Source organism: Lithobates pipiens, unplaced genomic scaffold (genome assembly GCF_037356315.1).
Source record: "Lithobates pipiens isolate NorthernLeopardFrog02 unplaced genomic scaffold, aLitPip1_a1.2 Scaffold_25, whole genome shotgun sequence".
NCBI classification, from domain to species: Eukaryota; Metazoa; Chordata; class Amphibia; order Anura; family Ranidae; genus Lithobates; species Lithobates pipiens.
This window is the reverse complement of record NW_027507787.1, coordinates 169,826,399-169,836,338: the sequence shown is the minus strand read 5'-3', so window position 1 is coordinate 169,836,338 and position 9,940 is coordinate 169,826,399.

Here is a 9,940-nt window from a genome sequence, read left to right as displayed (position 1 = left end):
CATCTGCCAGCGCAACAAGGGATCTAACACCAGACCCTGGGGTTTGTTAAGGCCACTGCCAGTCCCGGAGAAACCATGGAAAGAAATTTCCATGGATTTTATTGTGGAACTACCTCCCTCTGAAGGGTTTACGGCCATCTTGGTGGTCGTGGACCGCCTGTCCAAGATGGCGCATTTCTTGCCGCTAAAAGGGACCCCTTCTGCCCTAGATACGGCAAAAACTTTTATTAAGGAGATTGTCCGGTTACACGGGGTACCTGATAGCATTGTATCAGACAGAGGGGTACAATTCACCTCCAAATTCTGGAAAGAACTGTGTAAATTGCTCTCAATTAAGATATGTTTGTCATCTGCCTATCACCCACAAAGTAACGGACAAACCGAGAGGACCAATCAAACTTTAGAGCAATACCTGCGATGCTTCTGCTCCTTCTCCCAGGATGATTGGGTTTCCTTGTTACCTTGTGCGGAATTTGCTTACAATAACTCAGTACACGCCTCCACCAACCAGTCACCCTTCTGGGCAAACTACGGATTCCACCCTTCATTCCTGCCTAACACCATTCCTGAATCGTCTGTCCCAGCTGTCCAAGACCGAGTAAATCTCATCCACTCAAACTATCAAGTACTACAAGATACCATGAGAAGGGCCCAGGAGGAATACAAGAAGCAGTATGATAAGAAGAAGAGAGTCAACCCTACCTTCAAGACAGGGGATAAGGTGTGGCTTTCAGCAGCAAATCTCAAACTGCCTTGTCCTTCCCGGAAACTGGGACCTAGATTTCTGGGTCCTTTCGAGATCAAACGGGAGATTAATCCTGTGGCCTTTGAACTTGTCTTGCCTGAATCGTTTAAAATCCACCCTATATTTCATGTCTCCCTCCTTAAACCTGTTACCTTTAGTCCATTTTCAGGAAGAGAAGAAACGCCCCCGCCTCCAGTCCAGGTTGGTGAAGAAACAGAGTACGAAGTTGAGTCCATCCTCGACTGTCGTCGGAGAGGTAGGACCATCCAGTTTTTAATTAAATGGAAGGGGTATTCTGCTGAGGAGAACTCGTGGGAACCTGCCAATCATGTACATGCTCCTAAACTTTTACGTAGGTTCCGCAGCCGGTATCCTGAAAAATGGGCTCGGTTGGGCATCCGGGGGCTGCCCCTTGGGGGGGGGCACTGTCAGAGAAATAGCCGCAATCTCACGAGGTACGTTCGTGTTAACGCGCGTCGGCGCCTACGTAAGCGCCAAGTAGTTTCCAGACGTACGACCGACGCGACGTCTAACCGGGCGGGCATACGCGGTGATGCCACGAATACACAACGTACTCGACGTAGACGTACGATCGCTCCGACGCGCTCGCGACGTGACCCGGTCATCTCGCCCATTTAAACGATCGCCTGACACTCCTGCATTGCTGGATTATCGTCAGCTCTTCTGTGAACCTGTACCCGTGCTTCCTGTTATCTGATCTCCAGTGTACCGACCCGGCTTGCTTGACCTGCTCCTGTTGTTCTCCTGGCTCTGACTCCTGGCTTATACCCGATGTTCCTGATCTGCTTCCTGCACCTGATCCCGGCCTGTTTGACCATTCTCTGGACTTCCGCTGCCTACTCTCGGACTTCCTAGCACAGTTGCCTATCTAGGCTTGCTTACCCAGTACCTGGCCTCTACTGCTGCTACCTGGCAACCTGTGCTACTGTGGGCACTGCATCCCTGTGTCAACTTCAGGGTTGTGCTGCGCTCGGCCGCAAGGGGAGCCCTCTCAGCATTTCGGCCTCACTCCTGACCGTGACAAATAAAAAACCTGACAGAGGTTCTAACCCCTTTCCATTCTATCATAAACAAAACAAAAGTTTTACCTTTAATTAGAACTGTGCAAGCATGTTATGGATTTTAACCTTTTTGTGAATTTCTTAAATATTTTTATTTATAAATAAAAAAAATCTATATAATCTATTATATTGTATATTTTTTTTTTTTGTGAATTGAAATGTAACTATGAATAATAGTAATAATAATAATAATAAAAGTCTCTGTGACCAGAGTTCAGCTTTAAAGCTGCGTTCATTTGAGAAATACTATTAACAAACACCAGGGGGCGCGGTAACACTTTTTTTTAATCTGACGCCTGCGCTGAAGCATTCCGAAGATGCTTACACATAGTCACAAGACTCCTGATGAATCGAGTCTGAGCAGCTTGGAATCTTAAAGTGACATTAAAGCATATCCTTATTCTCCAGTAATAATCCGTACGCATTAAAGCAGCCGCTTGCCTATCGGGCCAATTCTTACACTTGTCTCATATACGTAAAAATCTGTCTTTGTTAAATTACTTTGCGCCCCTTAACATTATAATATATATATATCAGATACCCTAGAAAATGAAATGGTGATTGTTACATTTTTCTATGTATCAGCTGTATTTTTTTATTTTTTTAAATACACTTTATTGAATCTCCTAAGATGATGCATTAAAAATTTCTGCAGGTTACCTGTTTAGAATTACAGAGATCTAATGCTAGAATTATTGATCTCACTCTGACATTCATGGCAATACCTCACACACGTGGTTTGAACACATATGTGGACGTGACCTATGTATTCATTCATAATTTATTATTCATGAAATTATTTCTTACTGTGTTTTCCTGACACCTTGACTTGTCCTCCATGAGTTCCTGAACCTTTTCGTTTTTCCCCTCAATTCCCTTTGGAATGAGCAGTGTACATTAGCTGTGGTCATGCACACTCCTCTATGTACACTACACATCCTATAGTCCATAGTTGGGAGTGAGCAAGAGACAGTGGCTATGTTCCTACATACAGTGGGACCAAGGCAGGGTGGCTACGTTCCTACGTACAGTGGGACCAAGGCAGGGAGGCTACATTGCTACCTACAGTGGATCCAAGGCATGGTGGCTACGTTCCTACATACAGTGGGACCAAGGCAGGATGGCTACGTTCCTAAGTACAGTGGGACCAAGGCATGGTGGCTACGTACAGTGGGACCAAGGCAGGGTGGCTATGTTCCTGCATATAGTGGGACCAAGGCATGGTGGCTACATTCCTACGTACAGCGGGACCAAGGCATGGTGGCTACGTTCCTACATACAGTGAGACCAAGGCAGGGTGGCTACGTTCATACGTACAGTGGGACCAAGGCAGGGTGGCTACGCACCTACGTACAGTGGGACTAAGGCAGGGTGGCTAGGTTCTTACGTACAGTGGGACCAAGACAGGGTGGCTACGTTCTTACGTACAGTGGGACCAAGGCAGGGTGGCTACGTTCCTACATACAGTGGGACCAAGGCAGTGGGGCTACGTTCTTACATAAAGTGGGACCAGGCGGGGGGGGCTACGTTTATACATACAGTGGAACCAAGGTTGGTTGGCTATGTCATACCCACCAACTGTCCTGGATTTGCAGGGAACATACCGGGATTTGATTTAAATTCCGGAGTCCTGGCGAATCAAGCCTGAGTCCCGGAATGCAACACAATGTTGGAACAAGTTCCAGCACTTGGCTCCAGGGACTTGCCCAGTGGGTCTGCATTAGCCAAGCACCAGTTGCAGCTGCCCGTGGCTTGTGCAGGGTGCCTGGGGTCCTGCAAGCCGCATCCATGGCTCTTCATGGCAGGCGGCATCTTTCACGGCCAGTTGCCTGTCCGGGTCAGTTCAGAGCCCCGTGAACCCGCACAGGAGTAGGCAGCGGTAGGAGGTGGGAGGAGAGATAGGGCTCTGCACGCTCTGATCTGAGGTCTGTTCATATTTTCATACTTACATTGATGTTCCCACATGTGGGACACAGTGACCATGTCCGTATCCGCGTGTGTGTGTCCCTGTGTGTGTGTCCGTATCTGTGTGTGTGTGTCCGTGTGTGTCCGTATCAGTGTGTGTGTGTCCGTGTGTGCGTGTTCGTATGTGTATGTCCATGTGTGTGTCCATGTGCATCTGTGTGCGTGTGTCTATATGTGTGTGTCCTTGTGCATGTGTGTGTGTCCATCCGTATCTGTGTGTTTGTGTGTGTCTGTATCTGTGCGTGTGTCTGTGTCCATGTGTGTTGGGGGTTTGGAGTGCACACAACAAACAACTATCCTTAGAATGATTTGGAGGGGGGAGGATATACAGGCATACTCCACTTTTAAGTACACAAAGGGACCAGAGCATGTGTGTAAAGTGAAAATGTACTTAAAGTGAAGCAATACCTTTTTTCACTTCTCAATGCATGTACTGCATTGCAATAGTCATTTACAGACATCACTGTATACCTATGCAAGCTGGCCGACCCCAAAATCAGATAAACCGGGATCAGTGCCATGTCAAGCTGACAAATATTTCTCATAGACGCCAATGTTAAAAACCAGGAACAGTGCCATGTCAAGCTGACCAAGATTTTCCATAGACGCCAATATGCCGTACTCGCAAGTGTATGTAAAGTGAGGGTACATAAAGCTGGGTATTATAATTATTATTACTATTATTATTCAAGATTGATATAGCACCAACAGCTTACACAGCGCAGGGTTATGCCTGTATGTGATAGGGGTCACTATCAGAGGGAAGGATTTGTGCTAGAAGGGGGGTTGGATATGAAATTCGTCCACCCACCCAGCACATATCCTCTCCCCCCTCCAAATCAAAGAGATGCTGACAGAGGTGGCGATCGTGGCGCTTGCACCCCAGTCACCCCGCAAGAAATGCAGGGCAATTACCCCAGGTGGCCGAGTTAGTGTCCCCCTGGCAGGCAAGTTAGTGGAGTCAGGCACTGGGCTCCAGGACTTAGGGCTGGATCATACCATGGATCGCATAGGAATGCGCTGTGCGTTCTTGTGCGATTTACATGCAATACAGGTGCATTCATTTGAATGAGCTGAAAGTGTGCCAGACTGCACCAAAAGTAGTGCATGCACTACTTTAAAAAACACACAGCAACTGGATTACATGGTATTACTGTACCATGAGATCTGGTACAGACAAATGCACTGCATTTTCAACCTACGTTTGAGGTGTTAAGTAAACAGGTTTTTGTGCTGGGGGGGATATGGAGAGGGGAAATTGGGTGGGAGAGGACTTGTAATAGAACGGGGTGTTGCGCTGGAACAAAGAATTTGCGGGGTGGAAGAGGATTTATTCCGAGAGGGGTACTAGGGGAGAAGGATTTCTGTTGTAAGGTGGAACTTTGTGTTAGGAGGGGGGACTTGCGTGGGGGACAGGATTTGTGTAAGCGTGCAAATTCATCTTGGATTTTCCTTTTTTTTTGGAGAGCCAAGTGTTAGTTTTTAGATGAAAGGTACCCCTGCGATACATGCCCCTAGCTGCTGCAACTTTTTTTTTTGTACTCCTTACTCTTGCTATGCATTACACACCCCTGTCCCCTGCATTCTGTGCATTAAACTCCTTTCCCCTGCATTCTGTGCATTACATTCCTGCCCCCTGCATTCTGTGCATTAAACTCCTGTCCCCTGCATTCTGTGCATTAAACTCCTGTCCCCTGCATTCTGTACATTAATCGTCTGTCCCCTGCATTCTGTACATTAAACTCCTGTCCCCTGCATTCTGTGCATTGAACTCCTGTCCCCTGCATTCTGTACATTAAAGGCCTGTCCTCTGCATTCTGTGCATTACACTTCTGTCCCCTGCATTCTGTGCATTACATACTCCTATCCCCTGCATTCTGTGCATTAAAATCCCGTCCCCTGCATTCTGTGGATTACACCCCTGTCCCCTTCATTCTGTGCATTACATACTCCTATCCTCTGCATTCTGTGCATTACACTCCTGTCCCCTGCATTTTGTGCATCACACTCCCATTCCCTGCATTCTGTACATCACACTCCTGTCCCCTGCATTCTGTACATTACACTCTCATCCCCTGCATTCTGTGCATTACGCTGTCATCTCCTGCATTCTGTGCATTACATTCCTAATCCCTGCATTCTGTGCATTACACTCCTAATCCCTGCATTCTGTGCATTACACTCCTAATCCCCCTGCATTCTGTGCATTACACTTCCATCCCCCTGCATTCTGTGGATTACACTCCTGACCCCTGAATTCTGTGTATTACACTCCTGACTCCTGCATTCTGTGCATTACATACTCCTGCCCCCTGCATTCTGTGCATTATACTCCTGAGTCCTGCATTCTGTGGATTAAACTCTTGCCCCCTGCATTCTGTGCATTACACACCTGACCCCTGAATTCTGTGGATTAAACTCTTGCCCCCTGCATTCTGTGAATTACACCCTGACCCCTGCATTCTGCAGAATAAACCCCTGTCTTCTGCGCATTAGACTCCTGTTCCTTGTATTCTGTGCATTACATACTCCTGACCCCTGCATTCTGTGCATTACTCTCCCGTCCCTTGCATTCTATGCATTATGTACTCCTGGACCCTGCTCTCTATGTGTCATGTACACCTAAACCCTGCAGTGACTACAGTCCTCTGTGCATTACATACTCCCGATCCTTGAACACACCCTGGACCCCCTTATGTATCTTCTGATATGATGGTAAAGACCCTGATGTGAAGGAGAGACTTCTGATGTAATGATGGGGAACTCTGATATGATGGGGGATCTCTGATGTGATGGGGAACTTTGGATGTGATGGGGGACTTCTGATATGATAGGAGGACCTCAGATGTGAGGGGGAATCTCTGATAAGTTGGGATGACCTCTGATGTGATGGGGAACCTCTGATATGATGGAGGGAACTCTGATGTGATTGGAGAACCCTTTGATGTTATGGGGGATCTCTGATATGATTGGGTGACCTCCGATATGATAGGGAGATCTCTGAAGTGATAGAGGGATCTCTGGTGTGATTGGGGATCTTATGATGTTATGGAGAGACCCTGATATGACGGGATGACTTCTGATGTGATGGGGAACCTTTGATATGATTGGGGAACTTATGATGTGTTGTGGAGACTCTGAAATGATTAGGGGACCTCTGATGTAATGGGGGGACTCTGATATTGTAGGTGATCTCTGATATGATGGGAGGACCTCTGATATGATGGAGAGACCTCTGATATGATGGGAAGATCACGGATCTTATGGGGGATCACTGATGTCATGGGGGGACCTCTGATGTGAAGGGGAGACCTCTGATGTGAAGGAGAGATCTCTGATGTAATGGGGGGACTCTAAAATAATGGGGAACCTTGGATGTGATGGGGGACCTCTGATATGATCGGGGAACTCTGATGTAATGGAAGTAACTCTGGTGTGATGGGGTGGCCTCTGATGTGATGGGGCGGCCTCTGATGTGATAGAGGGGCCTCTGATGTGATGGGGGGCCTCTGATGTGATGGGGGGGGCTCTGATGTGATGGAGGGACCTCTGATGTGATGGAGGGGCCTCTTAAGTGATGGAGGGGGTCCGATGTGATGAGGAGACCTCTGTTGTGAAGGGGGATCCTCTGTTGTGATGGGAGAATTTGTGACGTTATCAGGGCCGTCTTTAAGGCAGGGCAAAAGGGGCAGCTGCCCTGGACCCTGTCATTGTTGTGGGGCCCAAAGCAGCTGCCTCATACTTGCCAACTATCCCAGTTTAAATTCCCTTGTCCCTTGAAGTTTTAGTCCTGTGCTGTGTCCTGATATCTCAGTGTAAAGTGCTGCTACTAATGCTGCCCAGCTCTGCCCTATTGTTGTGTACAGATGACTCACCTGCACACCCTGTGTTTACATGTAAATAACGGGCATTCATATGTAAATAGCAGCAACATGCATATGTAAATAGCTGAGGCCAGTGGCACTGATATGTAAATAAAGGTGGCATTCATATGTATATCATACCCCCCTGCAGTGAGGAGAAGATGTGCTGTAACCTATAGCAATCAGTGAGCAGTATTACTGTACAGTAATCTCTAGCAGCCAATCAACAAACAGAAATAATGTGCTGTAACCTCTAGCAACTAATCAGTGAGCCTTAATGTGTGCTGTAACCTCTAGCAACCAGTCAATAAGCGGTAATGATATGCTGTAACCTCTGGCAACCAATTGCAATCACTGCCTGATTTGATACAGTAAACTGATTTTAAGTCTAGCTGCTATTTATTGTATGTCTCAGAGAAGGTGGAGAGCGAAATTGCATGGGGGGCCCCAAGAAAATTTTTGCCCAGGGTCCAATCAATATTAAAGATGACCCTCGATGTTATGGAGGGAACTCTGATGCTATGGGGGGACCTCTGATAATGATGAAGGGACCTCTGATTTTATGTGGGGACCTCTGATGTGATGGGAGATCTCTTATGTGATTGGAGGACCTCTGATATGATGAAGGGACCTCTGATGTGATGGGGGACCTCTAATGTGATGGTGGACCTCTGATGTGATGGTGATGGAAGGACCTCTGATGTGATGGAGGGAGCTCTGTAGGGGTGATGGGGGTCATCTGATATGATGCTGGTTACTGTGGTGTGATGGGGGGGACCTCTGATATGATGAGGGGACCCCATGGGGGATGATGTATGTAGAAGGTTAGGATGGTTGCTGTAGACAATCAGGGAAATGCAGGGAGCTCTGTCTCCCCGGTGGATGCATGGTGGTGAGATCTGCATGACGGTGAGATCTGCAGGGCGGTGGATATGATGCAGCACTCTCTTCTCCGCAGTGCCTGTCCTTTGCTGACTTGCTGGATCTGTGATCCTCCTGCAGGAGGAGGTGGGGGGAGATGCAGCAGGGAGGGGGGGATGATGGACGGTTGGGGTTAGGTGTGGCTCCCCTCCAGCCAATCAGCTCACTGCTTTCAGCCACACCTCCACTGCAGCAGCATCCAAGGCTGACATCATGCTTAACAGCGACACGTCACCAACATCTGCTGCTGTGACCCCCTGAGCAGCTCCTCTCCCCTCCCCCCTCCACTGCAGACGCGGCTTAGGTTGCACAGAATTTTTCGCCATCTGCCTGGTGGACTGCAAGTCCCAGAATCCTGAAAGATGCCTTCGATTGTAAGCTCTTATGAGCAGGCTCTTCCTAACCATCTTGTATTGAATTGTGTTGTAACTGTACTGTCTGCCTTTATAATGTAAAGAGGTAACATTGCTAGGATAATATATATATATATAGAGATATATAGATATATATATAGTGTAAAAGCTCAGTCTTATTAAATAGATTAGGAGGTAAAGCTTGATAATAGTCATTATCGTCTTCCGAAAGATCACCATCTCACAGCAGATGGCAGCCTGCCTACAGCATATGTGGATGGGATATTCGGCTGCACCCAGACCTGGGGATCTGAAAATACAACCCTTCTCCATGATCCTACACAGGGGTCCTAGAGAGCCCAGTGACTTTGCTTAGGCTGAGATGATGCCATCACTCTGCTGCAGGAAGACGGAGACATTTGCTCAGTCTTCTCTCTCTCAGTGATCAGACTGTAGCATTGTAACTTTGTAGCAAGTCACAAGATGAGAGGCTGCAGCAGGGGCTGACCTGTGTCAAAGGATTGTAGACACTGCCAAAAACAGCACAGGCACCAGAATGTGCATGAATGTGTCATCTCTAAGCCCACATCTCAGTCCAGGAAGTAGATGGTGACCCTGGATTAAGCCTGTCCCTCTGGAGAGAAAAGCAAAAGAAGGCATTGTACTGGGGCCCTATGATTTCCAATGGCGGCCCTGCAGACAGCAATAAGAACCTGAAAAAATGCTTTAACCCAGTGGTGGTGAACATTTTAGAGGGCCTCAAGTGCGGCCCCAACTCCTACAGAGGGAAGCACAATAGCTTCGCATTTTTGTACCTCAATGGCCAAAATGTTGGTCCTGCTGCATTTTTTTGCAGTGTATGGCAATGCACACAGATGTTTCAGCACAATAACCCCCAGCTCTGGTGTCAGTGGATGCAATAATAACCCCAGTCCTAGCGCTATGTAAACTGTTGGTGCTATAAAAATCCTGTATAATAATAGTGTTATGCCCCATACACACGGTCAGACA